The 12,045-nt window shown below is 45.7% G+C and overlaps 1 protein-coding gene across 2 annotated transcripts in view; it reads left to right on the top strand.

Moving 5' to 3' along the window:
• Nucleotides 1-12,045, top strand: part of PLEKHM2 (pleckstrin homology and RUN domain containing M2) — a 775,621-nt gene that overhangs the window by 204,160 nt on the left and 559,416 nt on the right. The window lies entirely within an intron of this gene.

Below are 12,045 nucleotides of genomic sequence, written 5' to 3'. Positions count from 1 at the left end.
TATTTTATTGTAGACCTTCCTCCCAGTGAAGGACATGATACAATTTGGGTTGTCATCGATTCCTTCACGTGGCTTTCTGTCTGTGGCTCTGCTGGGATATAGGCCCTGGACTGGGTTTCCTGTAAGTTCATGAGGTCTGCTAAGAGCTTTATGGAATGGCAATTGTGGTGTGGGGGTAGGATTCCACTATGTTTGAGGATAAGCTTTTCTGGGTATTAATCTGCATGATCGAGCCATGGTACCATGTCCTATTAATGGAGGACAGCAGGGAAATTTTAGGTTAAGCGGTTGTAGTCTGTTTTTGCAGGTTTACGTTTGGCGTTGTGGATTGCTGCTAATATGCATTTTCTAATTATCTGGGGGTTTTGGGAGTTCTACATGACATATTACCACTTCTTCGCGTTCCCTGGTGGCCTTGTAAAGAACATGGCATTGCAAATATGACATATGAAAATAGGACACATTAGGGCATGACCTAAGACATTGTCATAATGTGCCCGTGCAACAAAGCTGCCATTATGTCCAAAAGTTGAAGCGGTAAGGGGTGGTAGTGGTACCTAGAGTTTTCAAAAGTCGAAAAGGGGCGCCGACTTGGCGTGTTCGTAATACTATCCGTAGTGGGATGGGTACAACAAAGTCCCTCTAGATAATCTTTTCACGCTAGTGGACGGTTGCATGTTGCACAGTTTGTAGCTTGAAGCCTTTATAAATATATTTAGTTAGTTATTTGAATTAAATATAGTGTTCGAACATCGCTGCTTCTAATCTCGATCGTGCTTTGCGAAGAACAAAGATAATCAACGGTAGTCTCCTCCTCGACCGCAGCAGGTCGGCCTGCCTTGGGCCTACACAGTAGGCAGAGATGGGGGATGTTGCATTCGACGTATTCTTTTAGAGAATTACATTTTCTATTTCCCTCCTTTCTTCTTACACTTTTCCGGTACTTTTATCATGGAACACACTCCTTTTTAAATGATGTCCCTCCTGCCATAAAAAGTACCCCTGGAAGGACACTTGTAAGGTGCGTAATCGTTGCCTACCTAGGGATCACTGCGAAAAGCTCTGCGATGCCCGTCTGCTTTTACGCCACAAAATCTCATAAAGATCGGCAAACCAAATATTGGGCAGCTCATGCCATGCAGGCGGATGCTTCTATAGATATACTGACAGGCGCTGAAGAGTCAGAGGAGGAATAATTCAGCGCACAAAGTGATGCTGAAGATGAAATGGAATCTACAGATTCCCTAGTGCCAGTACCCCCTCCGAAAGGCATGCCGGCGGCCTCGCTATGGAGGGCACACCTAGCGAGAAGGGCACACACAAACCTAGGCAACATGGGGAATCTCGCGCACATTCTCAAGATAAACACACAGCTCCAAGCAGTACAAACCATCTGCCGAAGCATGGCAACGTGGAACAGAAGCGCTCTACCAGCGATTCTACCTCGACGCAGTCCTCTGCTCCCACATCTCGGAGCCACCCAAAGCAAGCATTGAGCGATAAATCTTCCGCGCCTAAAAAACACAGGCCACAAGTTTCAACCTTCAACAGCGCAAACGTGTGTGTGTGTGTGTGTGTGTGTGTGTGTGTGTGTGTGTGTGTGTGTGTGTGTGTGTGTGTGTGTGTGTGTGTGTGTGTGTGTGTGTGTGTGTGTGTGTGTGTGTGTGTGTGTGTGTGTGTGTGTGTGTGTGTGTGTGTGTGTGTGTGTGTGTGTGTGTGTGTGTGTGTGTGTGTGTGTGTGTGTGTGTGTGTGTGTGTGTGTGTGTGTGTGTGTGTGTGTGTGTGTGTGTGTGTGTGTGTGTGTGTGTGTGTGTGTGTGTGTGTGTGTGTGTGTGTGTGTGTGTGTGTGTGTGTGTGTGCGCGCGCGCGCGCGCATTGGACAGGGAGAGCTACTAAGAGTCCCAAGGGTAGCCTTTTGAGAAGAGAAAGGTCAACTCGTACCATATGTATATTTCTGCTTCATCCTAGGGAGTCACCTGCTACCTTTCCTGATGCAAGGCTTGGCCATAAGAGGCGAACCACACACATCGGTTAACCCTGCTTTGTTTGTATAATACACAGTGCATCAAAGAAAATATATGCAAGTCTGAGACGGAACACATGACCTTTTAGTTTAGATGATCATAGTTTTGCCACTGTCATTTGGCCAAAAGAAAACATTGAAATAGGGTGTGACCACTGTAAATGGCCTTAAGAAAAGCATTGAGGCGAGAAGTCCAGACAGATGTCTGTGGATTAAGAAAAGTGGATTTGTTGTTAAATGAAATACTGATGCTTTGAGCTTTTTTTAGTCACTTTTAGATGGTTGCACGCGCAAGTCAGACCTCTGTGGATTCCCACAGGTGTCTTCTTTTCGGAAATGCATGGGGTTCCCTGTTTTCCTTGGTGGCTGTGACAACCCAGGCTCAAATCTGTAGGTTGTCCACAAGAGAAGAATTCTGAATGTTTTTACTGGGGGGTGAGGGTCAGTAGACCACCAGGGATGGCTCGAAAGCTGGAACACAGGCCATCCAGAACTCCAGACATCCATTTACCATGTGGGTGTATCATCCTCAAGCACAGCGGCAGCCCCGGCAGGGTCCCCTTCCCTGCCCCGTTGGAAATTCTGTAATGCAGCCCAGCCAGCGATCCAGGATGGTCGGGGGTGATGTCCCTGACCTTGGGCAGCTGTCTCCCATGTGGTTTGAACGTCGCCAAGCCCAGCAGCGGCTCCAGGAAGGCCTGGGACATTCCCTGTCCTTTCCTGGAGGGAGAAGCTGTAACTCGGGCCAGCCAGAGCTCTAGGAAAGTCGGGGTTAATGTCCCTGGCCCTGGGCACCCGTCTCTCATGTGGGTCTTTGCCGGGGCTTGTGGTTAATAAATTCTGGGGTGATTTGCGCAAGTCAGACCTCTGTGGACTCCCACGTTTGTCTTATTTTCGGAAATGCATGTGTTTTCCTGTTTTCCTTGGTGGTTTCGACACCCTAGGCCCAAATCAGTAGGTTGTTCAAATGAGCAAAATCCCAAAAAATCTGCTCTGCCGAAAGACTTGGGGTTATCAGTGGTTTAGCCTTTTCCCTTTGCACCCAGGTAGGTTCACCCACATGTGAGGTACCGTTTTCGTCGGGACACCTGTGGGAACGCGGGAAGGTTGGACATGTGGTGTTGGCTGCGTGTTTTGGTGGGTGGGCAGAAGGCAATGTCAGAAAATTGTGGCTTTTTTTTCGCCAAATTTCAGACTTTGGCAGAGATTGTGGGTAATACATTCTGGGGCGATTCGTGCAAGTCAGACCTCTGTGGATTTCCACGGGTGTCTTCTTTTCGGAAATACATGGGGTTCCCGGTTTTCCTTTGTGGCTTTCGATACCCCAGACCCAAATCTGTAGGTTGTCCACAAGGGCAAAATTCCTCAATCTGCCCTGCGGAAAGACTTTGGGTTACCAGTGGTTTAGCCTCTTCCCTTTGCGTCCAGGTAGGTGCACCCACACATGTGAGGTACCGTTTTCGTCGGGACACCTGTGGGTATGCGGAAAGATAGAACATTAGTTGGGTTTACGTGGTTTTCATAAAATTTTTGAACATTTGCTGCTGCACTTTGTCACACAACCCTTTGATTTCCCAAATGTGACCTACATTTAGCCGCTGCTTTAGGCACTATACGCTTTTGTAACCTGCAGAAGTCACCTACTCTTCAAAAGGTCTGCCTATGCTCGTTCAAAAAATGTATGTGTGCCCTTCCTCACCAGATTTGTTTTCTTTACTTACACATGCTAAATAAGTCTGTTTAGGCCGTAAGCATTAAAAGACCTGTGTACCATGGCTCAGTTTTTGGCTTGTGGTGTTACTTGTTGTGTGAAACATTCCGAAAAATGTGTGATTTCCTAACGAAGAGTCGGGGGGGGGGGGGGGGGATGTAGCGGGGCATTGCTTTTTTCATAATTCACAGACGCCATTGCCGTACCAGGTCAACCATGTCCACCACATAACTTTTTTTTTTCCATTAATTTTTCCTATTTTATTTGTTTGTTTTTCTTTCTTCTAACTATGGAAATTTTCCCTACATAGTTGTTGCCTGACCTGCGCAAATCACCCCTTCGTAAACTTGGAATTTTGTCTACTTTTCAGAAATGTATGCCTTTCTGTCTTCCCATTCAGCTTTCTTACCCTCTTCCATTCCGTCCATGCATGTCCTATTGAGAAAAAAAGGCCAAAATCACCTAGCTCTCACAAAACGGCTGGTAACCATATCAAAATATTTTTTTTTTGGTTTCCAGTCAACCTGTTCCTGAAAGCCTGGAAAATGGCGAATTCAGCACAGCAAACCATTTGTTCCTAGCTCTTACAAGGAAAAAACCACAGGATTCTTAGTACATAATTTTCTCCCTTTTTGGTAATTTTCTCTCACCCCGCTGCAGCAAACTAGGATGACATGTAGGGAAAAAAAGGGGCCAAATTTGGCCGAGATAGCTCATGTAACAAAGTTACAAGGGATTGAATGGCGACATACTGAACTCAGCAAAAAAGGCCTTGGCATTGGGCAGGTGGGGTGGGGGGTAAACCCTTGGCAATTAAGGGGTTAAAAGGCCAGGTTGTTTGGACTGAAGACCATAGTCGACCACTGGGAAGAACAACCCGATGAAGAAACCATGAACAAAACTTGCTGCATCCTTCTGGACCTTTTGAATTTCCCAGTGAAGCCCTGCTGCTGTGCTGAAACTCCTTTTCTGATTGTCAAGAGAAGCTCTGGAAGGGATGACTTCTTCCCTTGGGTTAGTGGGACAAACTCCACTGGACCATCTTCCCTGACTGGCTGCACTACTTTGCAGCTGCCGGAACCGAGTGCCTAGTCTAGTAGTCTAGTGCGACGTCTGCAATTCGGCCAGGAGTCTCTCCAGGACCTTTCAGAGGCAGGACGACCAGAGCTTGAGTGCCCTCACCAGAGTGCAGGAGTCAAGGAGTGAAGGAAGCCCAACCGGTGTCCAAGATCCACGGTGGTGCTGAAACTGAGCGCTGAAACCGCGAAGTGCTGCTGATCAGAAAAGCGCCTGTAGCTGCCGCCGACCTCAGAATTGCTGTCGCAGGAGTCCTCCAGACGTCCTCCCTCTTGTCCCCATGACTCAGGCCCAGGAACCCAGGATCTTCATCTCTGCAACCAGACAGAAGCCAGCTGGACCACTGTTCTTCTAACCAAAGGTACTGTTCCGACTTGGGGTACTTGCCTCGGTGTCTTTAGCTTTGCTCTTCTCAGTTCAGGCTTGCAGTAGCTACTTTGCTAGAGTTGATTTCAGCTCTACCCTTCCCAAGTGTAACAGCTTGTGACCCTACAGTGATTTTTCTTCAACAAACTCTAACTTTGTGCAAGACTTTATCTAAGCAGTGCCTCAGCTCCAAAGACTGTGCTCCAATTGACTTTGGCTGTCCTGGCTCCCTGCAGACTCTTCTAGTCCATTTTAACTTTGATATTTACTGTTCCTCATAGGTGATGACTTATTTTTTAACTATTATAGCTGGGAAAGGTTTTTGTCTAGACTTCATTGGAAGATTTAAGTGCTCACATGCTCCGAGAACCTGTTTAACATTTTTCCTTCCCTTAACCTTTCCTTTCTACAAACCTCAGAATCTACGAAGTGTACTAGTGATATATAAATGCCATTACTGACCTAGTTAGTGAAGTCACCTCAGGGTGTAGGAAGTGTGTAAAAAGCATGCCCTTTTACTCCGGTGTCCGGAGCACTATAGAAATAAAATAAACAAACAAACAAGCAAGCATCACTAAGGAGTATCTACTAGCTCTGTGGTGATTCTGGAAATGTATTTTAAAGTATATTTGATTGTTGCATATATTGACCCTTTTAAAGAATGCTTATTTAAAAACTTCTGTAAATAATTATTTACATCTAAAACCTTGAGTGTAAGAGTTACTTGGCTACATATATTTGTGGATTTCATTGCTACAGCTCACATTTACCCCTCTTGAGATGAGCCTGGCGGCTCAGTCACACTACCAACTTGTGTAGTACAGGCCTATACCAAATGGTGGGTTACCTAATACCAAGAGGACAAGTGTTGTGTAGTCTCCCACAGGGTTACTACATCAATTCTTGCACAACAGCCCCCACCCAACCCGGAACTCGAGTCGACACTTTCCGCCCAGCCGCTTTTCGCTGTGCGTTCCTGCAAAAATTGCCCTTTTTTGTCAACGGAAAAATGAATGGGGACTTTTTGTGTTTTTGTTTTTTTAGTTTTGTTATCTTAATAACTTTTATTGTTTAACGGATCTAACCCACGAATTTCCACTCTGGGGAGTTCTAAGGGGCGGGGATGGGAAGCATTTGTGCAATTTTGTCTGCAAAATCTCATGCAAAACAGTCGTATTAGTCAAACGTTTTTTGCAAATATTTTTCGGATTTTCTATGGTACTGAACCTTAACTGTAGTGTGGTAACTGCTGCATTATAACTAATGCACATACCCCCACCCCAAAAATTCAAGTTGCAAGCTTCTATACATGCACACACAGCACACCATTTCTTTCTCGCCAACAGTTAAAACATTGTTTTTCTAATTTATGACTGCAAGCCAGTGGGATTGCATTAAAACCTGTCAAAACAATTATTTTCCTCCGACGCAGACTCCTAGGCCTGAATACTTGGTCAGCAGCAGTACAAATGGGGGAATTGCCAAGTGCCTACGCAGGTAAATACTTCACAAACCCTTTCACAACCCAGACGGGATTACATTAAAACTTCTAGAATCCCACATTTATTTTCACCAACACTTGCCCCTAGAATAGGCATTTTATCAAGCACTACGGATAAGTGCATTTTAGTTCATTCTAAGTATTGGTAAATACCTCCTTTCCTTCAAAGGGTTTCCAGCAACAGCCAGAGCGTGCATGCAGCCTTCTTTTTGGCTCTTGTCAAAACCAGTTGAAAGGTTTAAATACACCAACATACTACATCCTCCACACACCAGCCCTCCATGACCCCCAAACACCTGCCACTGCCCCCAAGGACCCCTGCAGACCCCCCCCCTCACACACAAAACACGCACACGCGCCACACACACACATTTGCCTCCAACACAACAGCACAGACTAGCCTTTTCATTTCAAGGTGCTATGTCCTGCCTTTGAGTGGAACAATTGAAAAGTCAGTTTGTATTGCTACGGTGAGGATGTATATCAAATTGTCCTGAGCCCAGCTGTTTCAAGATGCTGAGGGACAGTGGGAAGGCAATTGCAGAAACTGTTAAAGGAAGCATACACTGTGAAGTTGCTAACTTGGATATCCCCTAAAGCAAGAGTCTGCAATCTTTTGCTCTGCAGATGTTTAGGACTACAACTCCCATCCAGTCAACCAGCATAGGCAATGGTGAGGGGGGTCATGGGAGTGGTAGTTCCAAAAAGCTGGACAGCAAAACAATGCAGACTCCTGCCCGAAGGGCTTGATCGGCTGTCTAAAAGCACCGAAGGAGTGAGTTGGTAGGAGAACAGAATACTTGGTGTCAGATGTGTTCTGAATGTTATTTTATGTTAAAAGATGTATTTTAAAAAATGTTTTTTAAATACTGTGCCAGTCGCTATTGTAGTGGTCTAAAAGCTCTGTGGCTTGTCCAGAGAGTGGTCTATTTTGACACATCCAGCTGTATCCAAACAGTTGACCTTTTTCCACTGGGCAAACTGGAATAGTAATTTGAAGCTGCAAAGCCAGGCAGCCACACGTGGACTGGTTTAGAATACTGTACGAAAGGTTAATGTAGTTGGAGAACAAAAGGGTAGAACTGGCTACTATGGATCTGTGGATGGGTTCTAGGTTATTTTGCAGGCCAGGCACTCTAAAAGAGAGGGTCATAGTTTCATGCTCTGAGATTGAGCTATGCTGTGAGTGGACTCTCAGACAATACAGTGTTCCTGTGCTGAGGGATGCATTGATTTTATTTTTTTATTTATTTGAATTTGTATACCGCACATCGGCCCTGGGGCATTGTGGCGCTGTTATAGAAAACTTACTTGGTACAGGCTTACAAGGCAGAACAACAAGGCATGGAATGCAAAACAATATGTGGAGGAGAAGAAAGTTCGTTGGTTACATGGAACCGCTTACTCCACTTGCAAAGGCATTACACGGTTACTTAAATACTTTGGTTTTCAGCGTTTTCCTGAAAATTGTGTAGGATTTCTCGTTCCTGAGTGTAGTGGGGAGTGCATTCCAGTTTTTGGGGGCTAGGTGTTGAAAGCTGGATCCTCATGCTTTGGTTTGTTTGAAGGAGGGGGCGTAGATCTGATTGGATAGATACTTTCTTGTGGGTCTAGATGTATGGTTGAGGAAAATCCTTTCCGATGGGTAGGGAGGGGCGTGCAGTGACAGGCATTTGTGAGTAATTGCCATGATTTTAAAGAGAATGTGTAATTTGACCGGTAGCCATTGTGCGTCTTTCCTTGCCTGAGAGATGTGTTCCCTTTTAGGAATGCTTAATGCTGCTCTGAGGGCATTGTTTTGTATGAGCTTGTTGAGGTTTTTGGCGGAGGTGCCTAGGAGTAGGACATTGCAGTAGTCAAGCTTAGTGCCAACTGTGGCTCTGGCAATTGATAGGCAGTTTTTGGTGGACAGGAATGGCTTGACAGCGTTGATAATCTTAGTGGTGAGGGCAGCAGAGGAGGCTATGGCATTGACATGGCGTGTCAAAGAGAGGGAGGAGTCGAGGTACACTCCTAAGGTTTTGATTGCTGATGAAGCAGTGATGGTGGTATTGTCAATATTGAAGGTGCTGTATTGGGGGAGAGCTTGAGGTTTTTTTCATACCTACTACAAGGATCTCTGTTTTATCTCCATTAAGACAGAGGCTGTGTAGATCTTGGATAAGGCTGCAGCGTCATGTTCATAGATGCCGGTTAATGGAAGTAAGACTTGTGTGTCGTCTGCATAGTTAGTGTAAGCTATGTCACGCCGATCCAAGTCGTTGAAGAGAGGGAGGGTAAAAATGTTGTACAGCGTGGGAGCAGTACATGAACCTTGGGGGACTCCACAGTGAATGGTGGTGGGAGGAGCACATGCAAAGTCTGAGAATACTCTCATGAGTCTTCCTTTGACGAAGGATGCAATCCAAGCTGAGGCTTGTGGGGAGAAGTGGGCGTCGTCTATTAGTTGCTTTCCTAGGAGGTCATGATTGATGAGATCAAAGGCAGCCAGCAGATCTAATAAAAGGGGAAGTGATGATTTGCCTTTGTCTGTGATGTCGCTCAGTTGGATCTTGAGATCCAGTAGGGCAGATTCTGTCCCATGGCCTGGGCGGAAACCAGATTGTCTTTTGCCTAGAATCTTGTTTTCTTCCAGCAATTGCTGGATTTGACTGTATGCCACATTATCCAGAATTTTGAGCAAGAAGAGGACGGTTGTGATGGGTCTGTAGTTGATCGCTATTTCTGGGTCTAGTGAAGATTTTTTTTTTTAAAAGTGGGTGAACCCACGCTTCTTTTAGGCTTTCAGGAACTGTATTGGTTTTGAAGGAAGCAAAAAAAAGGGGCCAGGGTTTCTGCACAGTCTTTGATTAGTTTAGCTGGGCAGGCATCTCCTTTGCAATTGGAGGGCTTGATTTTGTTGACAATATCTATAACGTCAGACTCAGTAACTTCCCTAAAAGAGAAGGGTTTTATTGGGTTGGTGGGGACTTTGATTCCAGGGGTGGATTCAGGAGTGATGAGATTAGAGAAGTTTTTGTGATGAGTGTGAATTTTTCTTTTGTAGGAGCTCATTTTTATTTTGCAATGCTGTCTGTATGCTGGTACACCAAGCTTTGTCTTTGATCTCTTGTGATTTGGTGGCTGGAGTGGATAATTCTTTGAAGATGGCGAAGAGTTCCTTCGACTCAGAGGTGGCTTTAGTAATTCTGTCATTATAGGAAGGGGATTTGGCTGTCATTATGGCTCTTATATTGAGAGGCAAGAGTCTTGTACATGAGTAGGGTGGATTCATGTGGAGAGCCTAGCCATTTGTTCAAGGCTTTATGTTTTTGGGTTTGTAGTTCTTTTAGTTCTGCGGAGAACCAGGTATGAGAGTGTTTTATTTTTTTTGCTTTTTTACTTTGAAGTGGAGCTATGGTATCGCTAGCCAGCGTTGTTATTAATGTCCGCCAGCACCGTGGGGTCTGCGGAGGTCGGGAGGTTGAGTGTTAGGGAGACTAGAAGGGGGAGGATTCTTTCTTTGGTGATATTCCGTGCACTTCTAGCTAGCGCCGGTGGGATGGGGCTGAGGTTTTTGGGCGAGTTGACGCTGGTTGGAATAAAAAGGTGAGTGTATAAGATGTTCAGACCAAGGGGTAGGGGGGTTGGAGCTGATGTGTATATCACAGTTGTGGTCTGCCACCCAGTCAAGGGATCACCCTTTGCAGTGGGTGTGTGTGATGATTTTTTTTTTTTAGAAGCCAAGCTCCTGTAGTGATTGAGCCAGGGCTTTGGATGATTTATCTTTAGGATCATGGAGACCTAGATTGAAGTCGCTTAAGAGGAGTGTTTTGGTGGAGGTTTTAAGATTTTCACCCAGGAGGTGAATGAGGTTGTTGTGGAAGTCTGCAATTGGACCTGGTGAGTGGTAAACTAAGTGGATGGTGCGGGTGGTGTTAGGGGAGGTAGAGCTCTTAACTGCGAGGGAATCAGTGTTCTACCCAAGGTTGGATGAGGTTTGTCTGATGGCTAGACAGTCTTTGACTATGAGGGCTACTCCCCTGCCTCTGGCTGAGTGTCTATCTTGCCTGTAGATGGAGTGTCCTTGTGGGATGGCTAGTGAGAGAGCAGGACCTGCAGCTTCATGGAGCCAGGTTTCCGTGATTGTTAAGATTTCAAGGTCAAGGTTGGTGATGAGGTCATGGATTTCTGTAGCGTGTGCTGGGAGTAATCTAGCATTGATCAAAGCACATTGTAATTTAGTGGGTGCTATGTTTATCTGTAGTGAGTTTTTGCTAGAATGGCAGGTTGAGGTGGGGGTGCTGTAGGGTTTGTGTGGGGATTGGGCTGAGAGTGAGAGCTTTTATAATGAAAGCGAAATCCTAGTCCGGCGTTCCTAAGGCTGAGCGGGCATGGGACCAGCGGCGTTGGGGGAGGAGGGGGGGGTGGATCACACATGATGATATGACTATCACTTAAGACTGTGTAACGCTTGCTGCCTGTACAGCGCTTTGTGTCAGAGTGAGGCCACTTCACAGCACTGATGAGCAGTGAGGGATTCTTTCAGCCAACAATGTAAGCAACTGTGAGCCTAAAGCACAGCACTGAAGGACCCCCTCAGGCCCGACTTGCTTTTTCTATAGTTGAGGCAAGTGGGTGACTCTAAAGACACTTCTAGGATGGTTTGGGGTGGCTTTCTGTATGAAGGTTCCTTGTTGCAGTGTTAGGGAGAATTCTCAGAAATGTGCTAATTCCCGCCACCTTAGAGACCCCCAGCAACTTTGCTGGATTTTGAGGACTTGATTTATTTTTTAACCTGGAGAGAGAGACCCTTTTTTCCCCACTCTCTCATGTATTTTAATGTGATTTCTGAGCTTTGTGTTTCTTTTGGTTATGAAGCCTGACAAACTCCATAGGCATCATCTTTTACATTGTGTCACACAGCACCTTCAGTGCAGTGGCACAGGAAAATCCTTTGGATTTCACCAAGGTTCACATACCTTCTCTGGGATAAACTGTTTCCCAGAGCAGTAAAGTGAAATTGACTTTACTTACATTTTGTACCTTTCTAGACCCAACGCACCCTATCTTTCATTAGGGTGCTGGAGGGGTTACCTAGTATACCCTTTGTCTAGCTTCTCATGTAACAATTTTATGTTACCCTTTCCTTACTGAATGGCTGGTGACAGTGGTTTCGTTTTAACTACCATGGTGTGCATTTACTGCGGGCTGCGTTCACAGCTGCAGTGAAGCACCCAAGGGTGCCATTTAAGTCAAAATGGCCCCAGTCTTCTTTTTTCACCATTTCATTGTGTAAAGGTCCTTCTTGAGATCTTCTCTGCGTGCCAAACAAGGTTTGGTCCCATTGTTCGCTTTGCCTTTGGTGGGATTCACGAGTGAAGCCTG

The sequence above is a fragment of the Ambystoma mexicanum genome, chromosome 8 (assembly GCF_040938575.1).
Source record: "Ambystoma mexicanum isolate Mex_15411 chromosome 8, UKY_AmexF1_1, whole genome shotgun sequence".
NCBI lineage: Eukaryota > Metazoa > Chordata > Amphibia > Caudata > Ambystomatidae > Ambystoma > Ambystoma mexicanum.
The sequence above is the reverse complement of the archived record's forward strand: the minus strand, read 5'-3'. Positions and strand labels throughout refer to the sequence as shown.